Source organism: Scleropages formosus, chromosome 6 (assembly GCF_900964775.1).
Source record: "Scleropages formosus chromosome 6, fSclFor1.1, whole genome shotgun sequence".
NCBI classification, from domain to species: Eukaryota; Metazoa; Chordata; class Actinopteri; order Osteoglossiformes; family Osteoglossidae; genus Scleropages; species Scleropages formosus.
Window position 1 is genome coordinate 34,936,120 of NC_041811.1, and position 11,264 is coordinate 34,947,383.

The 11,264-nt window shown below is 46.8% G+C and overlaps 1 protein-coding gene across 3 annotated transcripts in view; it reads right to left on the reverse strand.

Moving 5' to 3' along the window:
• Positions 1 to 11,264, reverse strand: part of zmiz2 (zinc finger, MIZ-type containing 2) — a 31,267-nt gene that overhangs the window by 18,051 nt on the left and 1,952 nt on the right. Inside the window, exon 1 of one of the 3 annotated variants that reach the window (XM_029253265.1) lies at positions 7,492 to 7,699. The exons of the other annotated variants lie outside the window; for them this stretch is intronic. The gene's annotated coding sequence lies outside the window, so the exon portion shown is untranslated. Of the gene's footprint in view, positions 1 to 7,491; positions 7,700 to 11,264 lie in introns of those variants that run through there. 3 annotated transcript variants of the gene reach the window in all.

Here is an 11,264-nt window from a genome sequence, read left to right on the forward strand (position 1 = left end):
TAACACCAAGTTTGTTATGCACTTTCATACACACAGCAGCACTGCCATTCATTGTACACATGTGTCCTCAATGGGGGACACCAGGAATTACAGTAGATACAACTACTGACCTGTACCTGGGAAGCCAAACTGCTGTTGAATCCCAAAGTGGTTTGGTAAAAAGTACCCTGTTGTACCAGTGGGTACATCTTAGTCATTTGCCTGTCTTACACAGTATTTTAATCCTTACTAAGCCAAAATGACTTACAATTCTACAGTGTTTCTACCCATTTATCCTGCTCATCATTATTTTTACTGCAGCATTACCGTGCTCAAGGGCAGTGCAGCGCGAGTCAATCCCTGGAAATCTGGACCTAAGCAGCAGCAGCAGCTCCAACCATGACGCCACCTGCTGAGCAAGAGGAGGACAGTAGGACACCCCATCCAAGGGACATCCACATGCAGCACTATTTATTACTTTGCAATATTTAGTTCTGCATCATCTTCCAGGTGCTTAGTTCAAAAGAAGAAAAGTGAGGACATTTGCTGATGATGCTGGACGTTCATCTTTTTTTCTTTCCTCCAGCTCAGTCTGGGTTCTTCCCAATCAAACAGGAAATGCTCACATCAACTTCACCTTCCCACCGAGACACACAGCACCGGAGTCACAGTAAAACTCACGTCAGCCCACGTGTTTGGAGACCAACGACGAGGAAGTTCGCAGGATGACCGTTTTCGCTTTCCTCCAACGACAAATTTGTTTCCTGTTGTTCCTTGAACACATGTGTGTCGGCAGGGCAGTCCCGCTCAAACGGACCTCAAGCATTCTCAGAAATAAACAAGAGCCTTTCAGTACGTTGGTGCCCCCAAGATATACATAAGGAAGCAGAAGAGACAAATGTCGCTGGAGATTAAGCACCAAGCGTGGTCTTTTACTTCCTCTTTAGTCACTTGGCCGTCTCCGGCAAAACAAGGTGCTGCCGCGAGCGGCAGGCGCTACGGTGTGTGCGCTTTCGCTAATGCAGTGCCAGAAAACACTGAGAGAGACCGCAGGAAGGGCAGATTGCACAGAGAACAATACTAGGTGGCAAATATTTACCCAGCGCAGCCACCTCCAGAGAAGCGATTCGATCTTTGAGGAGGTGGTCAAGATGACAATGCCCGGTCAATGCCGGCCAGACAGACAATCAGCAGCCGGAATGAACCCAGGACAGAACATGTTACCAACGAGACTATTTATAAGCACTTACTAGTTATGCTCAAAGCGTTTGCCGTCGCATCGAACGGATTACGCTGCAGACTTAAGTCGATCGGTTCAGACTGGGGACGTGGGCGGCTGCGTGCGCAGGGCATGTTTAACTGAAAGGTCAGTCGTGTTTGCCCCGTGCTGCAGCTCTGTTCAGGCGTGTTAATTCGCCGTGTCTACAAGCGTAGGGCTTTCGGGTGCCGCTTGTGCGCGAAGCTCGTAAATCAGCTTCCAGTCAGCAGCTGGGCATCAGGCAGGTGCTGAAACACCGAGTTACATTTTAAGCAGCTGCTAGATTTGTAACCTCTGTTGCAGTAAATGCTTTTTCGAAAGAAGGCCTGCAACGAGATGAAATATTTGGAGGAGCCGCTGAGCCACGGTTTCCACAACTGCATGAATTACCAGGCAATCCGCCACTGTTGCTTGACAAGTTTCACAAGTCCTTTTTCAAGTATCGTTTCACAACAGAAGTTAAACCTTGTGATGAATGTCCGGCCGAACAGTGAAAAACACCGTTAGATCTTTCTTTTTACATTACGTTTACTCCCTTATCTGAAGCTTTTCTCCAAAGTAACTTATGTTAATGTACCTACAATTATTTACCTATTTATACAGCAGGGCAATTTTTACTGGAGAAATTTGAGGTAAGTACCTTGCTCAACGGTACCACAGCCGGAGGTGAGATTCAGACCTGCGACCTTTGGGTCCAAAGGCAGCAGCTCTAACCACTACGCTACCCTCCCTTTTAAAATACTGATTTAACTTCATATGGTAATTTTTTCTGATTTTTATTTATACCCACCATTTCGGATCTCTACTAGCTCTACCTTAGCAGTAGCCGGCGGTGCTGGGTCTCGGCCGAATTCACCCGTAAAGCCCATCTGCTCAGTCTTCTCGAAGAGAAAACATTAACAATTGTACTTTTTACACTGGACATGTTCGGAGACAATGAGCTCTCAGCAAGAATTCGGTCTGGAGAACGGGGAGAATTCACGTGCTCATTGCTGACGTTCCCCACCCATTTGCAAAGGAACAGGGGTCTTCAGAGGATCACCACCAGTCTGGATGCACTTGAGCAACATCAACGACAGGTTAGAAACCTAAGCTTCCAATTCCCGCATCATTTATTCATGCAACAGAGCGTCAGAAATTTGTACAGAGCTGCACCTCACATGAAAACCGCATTAAGAAATGTTTAAATGAGCATTAAACTGCAACAAGGTCAACAGTCGAAAAAGCATCAGATGAACAAACCGGCTTTTCCAGGAAGCACGTTAATCGCAGATCTTCTAAGAGCAGCGACTGAATTGAAATTCAGGGGAAACTCTTTTACATTGCGATTTAGGACTTCAAAAAAAAAAAAAAAAACGTTTCAAACTTTCAATGTTATCGATTAAGACTAATCATGAATTATGTTGATGCTGCAGATAGCATTTTTTTTTTTTTTTTTTTACAAATCATAAGCAATTGTAGAGCAGCGCGGCTAGAGTCCTAATTACTCGTAATTACTCAAATCAATGGCTCACTGTGCAATTATAATAAACCCAAGTACTTGTGGATAATTAATTGATTTAGAAAAAGATCAGCGTTAACCCCTGCGCTCTGCGTTGTTTCGGCACACGTCAGTTCTGTTTACTTGCACATCCATAGCAAACCGCACACGTGAGCCAGATTATCTTATCAAGCCAAACGACAGCTGTCTGAATCGATCGTTAGCCCCCCAATTTCGACTGGTCTCTGAGGACTGAGCTGCATCACATGGCAACATGACAACAGACGCACAACATCTCCAACTACAGTGAAACCCCTCTGCTTCCTGAAACACGCCTCATTTCCCCTTGAGCGAAAGAGAACTTAGGAAGGCGTCGACATGCCACTGGGTACAGGCTACTCCTGGCATGCACCCCCCCCCCCAAATCTCCATCTGGGTTAGTAAACGAAGAACGCAACTGGCTGAAAGGGGGCTGTGCTCATCAGCAGTAGGGCCCCGGCCCATGTTGTCTCTTAGGTGGCTCATTACTGCAGCACCGCACCTTTGCACCCAACATGTGACTCCTCGACCCACTCGAGAAACACAACCTGCCAACGACACACTGCAGGAAATCAGGAAACCTCTTTCACACTCATACAGCATCGCTGGCACAGAGTAGTACTAAAAACCCTAATATTTGAGAGCACTGCAGGTGCACGTTTAACTCAACAACTCGGTGTGCAGCAAACAGTTCCTTCTGAGCACAGAAGTGTCTCTGAACCACCCGAAACCTCATTTCAGCCGCTGACCTGTTTGCACACACCGACTTACCACTTCCACCAGCAGTTAGGTGTCAGGCCGGCCAGAACCTGAAATCTTCTCAGAGAAGCACACAAGAAGCTACACAGGACACACAGGGAAACACAGCGTCCTGCTGCATCATGGCTGTGCAGCTGACGTCGCGAAGATGCATCAGCCAACTCTGAATACCGGGTGTGGCAGGAGGTTGGAAAGGGGCAAGTCAACAAGGGACTGCCACTATCCCTGCTCACTGTGCCTTGAATGCCAGGAACTCTGGCCCTCACAATCACCGTGACTCTGCACTTTACCAGAGGGATTGCCCATCAATCCCCTGTCCAGGGACCGCCAGAGCCTTACCGCGCACTCACCTATTGTTTGTGACATTGCAAAGTGAAGAAAAAAAAAAAGGGGGGGGGGGGGGGGGGGGGGGGGGAATCACACCAGAAAATCTCAGTGAAAAACAACTTCAGTGGAGGGGAAAACAATCCCTCCCATATATGTTCTTTGCCCCCCCACAGCAGTTTCACTCCCTTCTCTTCCAGACCAGCATCCACCAGTCCTTGTAGACTACAGGTATCGGTGAAGTATGGTGATGATCCCTACCTGCAGCTCCCCTTATTCTTCAATATGCTTTCTCACCAGCCTTCGTGGAGGAAACCCTACTTATGCATAATAAAAGAGCCAGTCCTTTGTCTTATTGTGCTTCCTAGAGAAGCACCTGGTTTTCTACTGCATCAGAAGCCACCTTAACAGGTAAACCAGTGTGACCCTCGAAAGTGCTCAGACACTAATTTGATCATGGGATGAGATGACAAAGCAAAGGTCAGGGTGGAACAAAGAGCTGCCCAACAGGAAAGGAAGGAGAACACCGCTGGAGAAGAGAGCCCCCCCAAAGGCATGCACACAGACACCCCGGCAAGATCCCCCGTGGCTGAGCAAAGGTGCTGTGGACAACACTCTCTCAGCAGAAACGTGCTGAGCAAAGCGAAGAAAACCAACACGTGGTCAGACCTGAGCTATTTCACGCCGTACCACTTCCCACGGTCAGCCACAGACAATCCAAGTAGAATCAACTTGAACGAGAAAAATGCAAAACGTGTCGTGTTCCAGTCAACTGCTAACATGCAGTAACATCTGTGGGAATCTCCACAAACCCTTTGTGTCCCCAGACCATGGGATTCTGGTGCAGCATACCTATGGGAGGAATAACCAATCTCGTTCCACAGACGTGTAATTATTTCCATTGGTACTTGAGTGCATTGCTGACATTTATACGGTACTAGTCCACAAGTGTGTCAGCCATCTGATACCGGAGGAGACCATCACCGCAGGGGTTTTGCCAGGTGGCACTACCACGTGTCTCAGAGTGGGAGTCCCGCCCCTGCCTCTGATTCACTCACATTCTGGTCATATCCCCTGTGCGCGTCACCGACGAGACGGCGGGTGTGTTCTAGACACACACGTCTGCATATTGCGTACAACTGTCCATGTGCTGTCCTGCCTTCCTGTCCCGCACCGGCTGTGGTTGCAAAGCAGGCTATGGGGAACCGCAGAGGCCAGCCCAGATTACTGCGGCTTCATCACGGTAGCCTGGCAGACTCCACACCATCACCATCCAGTTTACAGAAGGGCTTTTTATTAAGAAATTTAAAATAAAATAAAATAAATTTTAAAAAAGCTTATGTATTCAGTTATGTCACCACGACTTGACTACAAAACCCATTCATTCCACACTCAGCCAAGAACATGGCGTTCGAAAATCGGAACCCCCCCCCCCTTTTAAGGAGCACAGTCTCAATAGGCCTCCCAGCATCTGTACCTCTGAAGAAAAGAACACAGGACAAGCATGCAGGACGACGACAGCAACCGCTGCACAGATGCAAGCGAAACCAAGCGACTCAGGAAGAGCACAAGGAGAAGATGTGCTGACTGCACTGCACCGGTATCTGCTGACAGCTAGCAAGTGACGGAAGGGCTCCACCACACTGGTACCGTAGTGGAAAGAAAAAGCAGGGAAACCAAATTGTTTAGGGCTGCTGCAGACACAAATGAGTGAGGTGTGTGACAGGTTAGTTCCCACTTGATGAGGATAGAGTTGCCATATTTCAGGGAGTCGAGGAAATGTGGGTGAAACAAATGGATTACAAACACACTGGACGGCGACCCTTGAGACAAGGATACGGAATGTCACTTCCTCTGCACGAGCTGCCTCCTTCAGCCAATACAGTGGCCGCGATCTACACTGCACATCACACAACCTCAAACACAGCATGTAATCCTTACTGTATACAGACTAAAATAGAAAGAGGTCACAATCAGCGTGGCGTTTTCTGCATCTCCCACAGCTGCATTTCATTTCTTTCACTTTGGGCTCCATGCTCCTCAAGAGCAACAGCAGCAAATATTCTCCTTCTTTCAGGCCACCCCTGGCAATCACCACATGAGCATTGTGTGTGAGGTGGAGATGCCCCCATCCTCCTCCCACATCCCAGTATATCCCAGCTGCACTGTAACGGAAATGAGAGTTTTAAAAAAAAAAAAGTAATGAAATGAGTAAAAAAAAAAAAAAAAAAAGACTCCCTACCAGTAAATCAGGACGTACATTTAACATACATCAAGACAAAGAGCCAGTCCGGACTGAAACTGGAATTAATTTAGACCTTTCTCAGTCTCTCAGAGGAGCCCGAAAAGCACTCACCTTCTATCAAATGTCCTCAACCAGTGCAGAAAAGTAGAAGTCTCTAAACAGGGAAATGGTGCGCAACACTAAAAAAGTCACATGTGCAGAAGCTCCTAAAAATAATCTGTGAGATTTAGGGAAATCTGCTTTTTTTTCTAAGCAACAGCTGCTGCTTATCTTTTAAGATCTTTAACGGGAGATGAAGAGACAGGCCCCTATTGGGAAGTTTGCAGAGAAGTGCAAAGAAATTTCTGGCACTGCTAGAATGAAAGGGACTACCGAAACCCTACTTGACCAACGGATCAAGGAACACAACTTTCTGCAAAAAACGTACCAGGTTATGGAGCTCAAGCCCTTTGCCTCGTGACTATTTTCGCAAAATGCCTCCTCAACAACATGGAAATGGCCAGTTCCTCTCATCCGCTGTGCTGGCATCTGGGCCAGCGCATCTTAAGATGCCTGAGAGGAACATACCTTAAAAACAAACGGAGGGGTCCAGCACCATGAAGGGCAATTGGAGCGGAAAGTGCAGCGCCACCTGCGCAACACCGTTCACACGAAAGTGCCCCTTCCGCTGCGCCCTCGCTCTAGGGTGAGGGAGCTCACCATCCCCACAGCTCTTGCAAATTCCAGAAAAGGGAAACCGGCTGATAAGGCCTCCGACGGCCCGCTACTGAAGCGCCTCTACCTACGCAGCGATGACCTTCCAGTCAATTTGGTTACTCCCCCAGTGGGGGTTCTGGAGGGGCCATGGTGTCCAGAACACACCTTCACACCAGACCCCTTTTCAGTCTCAACTCGTGGCTTTATGACACAAATGTTGCAGCATTTCCGTAATTGTGCACAGACGCAATGAGGAAGTACTACGGTAAACGCTCCGGCACAAATACGTTACAGCTTCCTTCACTCCTCTCAGACATTACAATTCATATGGCGGTTTCAGCTGCTGAGGTTTCATAAGGCAATTTAAGTGCCTTGCACGTGTTGCAGAGCACTTCAGGGATTTGCATTAGTAACCAAATGACTGATCGGTACCACGCGCAACTTCCTCTGCCCTTAGTGTAGGGGGGTCTTGGTTTCTCCTTACTTCTTCCTGACATCTGCCCTTTCTGCAGCAGTATCATTTCAACATTAGCCAAAAAACAGACTAACATCTCAGTGTTTCTCCATTTCCCAGCACTGTTGGAAAGTCTTAATCATCATCAACGCTAAAAGCCCGTCCCCCCCACCCCACTTATTCACCAAAGCAACGGTAACAAGCTGTTGCCATCAAGATGGGTTAAAATGTGTAAATCCACGGCAGAGTACTGCTACCTGGAGCCCTTCGTGAGAAAAGCTGGGGAGAATGACAGCAGTGCGACAATCGCAAACCCCCTCGGCTAGCGCCCAGCTGCCAGCAGCCGAGCCTAAAGCTCCGTCAATCTGGCTCCGTCTTCTCTGGTTGGTCTCTGAACGTTCTGCCGAGCGGAACAGCAATGAATACGAGCTGCCTGGGGACGAAGAGTCGCGCCTCAGGCACTATGAGATGCATGCGAGTGCCAACAATAAAGGGCGGCACACACACGTCGTGACAGCATGCGGGCAAGGGAGACACACCCCCAACCCCAACACCTCGCGGCAGACAAAGAGAGCGAGCAGGCACGGTACGCAGCCTCCGCTTTGATGTACAGCCGGATCCCAAACAACAAGCAAATCCCCCGCAAAGTCCACTCACACATGCGGATCAGTCAATGCGATGGCCATCCATACGTCCATCTGTTCTGCGCTGCACCGCAGGAGCCGTGGGGATTCAGCCGTGACCTGGACGGATTACGGCCACGCCATCTGATGATCTCCCTGCCCACGCTACTTAGCAGGCTCCCGCTCAAGATGGGCGTCAGACAACTTTGATGAGTTTTTGGCATGGTAATGCCAAAATCATTTATATACTTATAAACACATTGTTTTAAATTAGAGCAGAGAGCCGCAACAGCGAGAGAGAATCAATTCCAGGATCTGCAAGTACGACTTCAGTGACGAAAACAATATAGACACCTATTGTTATTCAGGACTTATGCTGACTATGATATACAGTGGCTTGCAAAAGTATTCAGACCATTGGCAAAATGAGACATTTTACTGCTTTAATATTCCTTTCCATGTGATACTTTAATTCAGAATAATCCTACTGAAAATGAATTAAGCCGACAAGTTTGACATACACTGTTCGCATAAGTATTAAAACCCCCGAAATCAATATTCGGTGCAAACCAGTGTTAAAAACTGGTAGACACTTAACTAAAAAGACTTCAGGTTGCAATTGCTGCCAAAGGTGATGGCACCAAGTACTGAGCTCAAGGGTTTCAATACTGGTGGAAAGAAATATTTATGCATCATTTTGTTATGCAGTAAAACGTGTGATTTTGTCAAGGTTCCGAGTACTTTTGCAAGCCACTAAATATACAGCAGTCCAACATGACATTTTGCTTCCATTTGAACACTAAACATGCAACACATCTGGTATGTGAGCCCCTCTGTCTCTGTGCTGTAAAAACTATCCAGGGAGGAGGGGGGGGGGGACTTCCAGTACTTTGGTGTGCAAGACCTGGAACCAGAGAGCAAACTGAGCTCTGCCTATAACATTTAAGAGTGAACCCAAACCATACCCGACATACTGATAACCATCCCACGCCAAGATGAAAGAGCTTCAGAAAGTAGAAGTTATTACAAACCATGCTGCTTGACTCAGAAAGTAAAGTAATAACCAACTGACATACCCTTGAGGAACCAGTTCCACAACTCGGCTACGTACAAAGCTGACAGTAGGGAAAGGGGGTAATTCTGGGTGAATTTCAAGTGAAAATACTCCCCGAGGGCCTGCATATGAAACACTCACTACTACAAGACAAAGTAAGCCATGGAAGCCACAATGCGCCACAGGACACCACCAGTACTGCTGATGCACCACAGCGATCAACCGATTGCACCATTCATGGAAATTACCACTCGTACACTGATGAGTCAGCCAAGTTACCCAAACCTTTAAACATCACTCTTCTTCAACCCACGGTAACTGAAACAGATTACATCATCATCATCATCTCAGTGTTTCTGCCATACTTGTGTGAACACCCTGTAAGACAGCACGTTTCTACCAGCCGAGCCATGTTCCAAGGTCACAGAAAGATCTTGTTCATCCAAGGTTAAAAAACAGAGACAGGACAAACGCATACGGAAACAATCTATTTTTAAAGCTGGCATCTGGAGTGAAAAAAAAAAAAAAAAAAAAAAAATCTTAAGCTAGTTGCTATGGCCTAATTACACAAGTTAAACATACCCAGACCTGAAAGATGGGACTACTTCCTTCAGATGGCTGTTCAGTTTAATGATTAATAAACCATTTGTTTTAGGCCATTTCTGCATCTTGCAGAACACCACTTATTCGCCAGCAAAATCCTGGTGACCTGTACTAACATGCACAAGACTCCCATTAAGGTTTTCCAGCGCTGCCACACAGCCATGGACATGGCACCAGCTCGTTTCGAACACCAAAAAAAAAAAAAAAAAAAAAAACACAAAAATGAGCACTCTGTGCCCTCAAACCAGGAATAGTACGACGCGCATGTGCTTTCAGCATCATAGCACAGGCACTCGGTTCACTCACATGTCCAGGGAAAAGGAGATGCCAGAAACGCCCTCAGAATTAAGAATCTCATCAAGACAACTTTGCCGTGGTTAGAACCGAAACAGTCATTGCCATTTCAACATTAGTGAGCATTAAAATATTGTTGCAGCTGTGTTGATTTCACATTGGGAGCTTAAGACAGCACATACCTTCTTTCATCATTTCATGCAACTGTTTGAAACGATTTGAAATTGGGCAGCACGGTGGCACAGCAAGTAGCGCTGCTGTCTCACAGTGCCTGGGTGGTGTGAGAGAACGTGGGTTTGACCCCTGCTCAGTCTGTGTGGAGTTTCCATGGGTTTCCTCCAGGTGCTCTGGTTTCCTCCCATAGTCCAAAGACATGCTGTTCAAGTTCCCCCCATAGTGCGCGAGTGACACAGAGAGTGTGTTTCACTGATGTACGGGTGAGTGACCCATCGTAAGTAGTGTATCTAGCAGTGTAAATCACTTTGGTGAATAGGTGTGGGCTAGTAACACTACACAGTATCCAATGCAAGTTGCTTTGGAGAAAAGCATCTGCTAAGTGAATAGATGTAAATGAAATGATGTTTCAAAAAAAAAAAAAAAAAAAAAAAAAAAGAAGAAGAAAACCTGCCACAGAAAAAGTGTCAGTTCCAAAAGCTATAACTGACCAGTCACAAGAACTAAAGTTGAAAAACTGTAGGGAATGATAAGGTTATGCCTTCGAGTCTTCAGCAGGGATGTTACAAAAACTGCGGTGAATTCAGGCTCCGGGACAAGATGTGGGTTCAACCTGTTGAATCAAACTGGCCCTGGAGCCTCTTGGGAAGCCTGAGAGATTCATGCCTTGAGGACAACTTGAAAGAAGGATGGTGAGCTCGAAGAGGACAACGCTCCCCTGCGGTTAATCCGGTGTGAGGCCAATCCCCGAGCAGGTCAAGCTCCAGACACTGAGGAGCAGCAAGGCCTGCAAGGGACAATTCCTTCTCTGGGATTCTGTTCGTTTCTCATCGAAACCTAAATCACTTCCTACCAGCGAAGCCCATGCAGAAGCGACTTCCAATGGAAGAAGACAGCTTCCGTTCAAATTCATTCTGCTGCCATAATGCAATCTCTCCATTTTTCTCCGAGATGTATGCCGCTTTGGAGAAAAGCATCTGCTACACAAATTAAAGTAAAAGTACACCGACCGCATGAACCCTAAATTTTTACGACCGACATGAGCCCGTGTGGATTCTCATGTGGATTTTTGCACTGGTCATCTTTTGTAATATTTTATTTAAAAAAAAAAAAAAAGTTATAGAATTTTCTATATATAAATTTGGTCCATTACCAGCAAAAACCAGTTTTAGACCACTTTCATAATATGGAAGTACAATGTTACTCTGTCAGTGGGAAATAAGCACAAAAACCAGCGGAGCACTATTAAAAGGCACTGCTCCTTGGAGTACGCCACCACCGC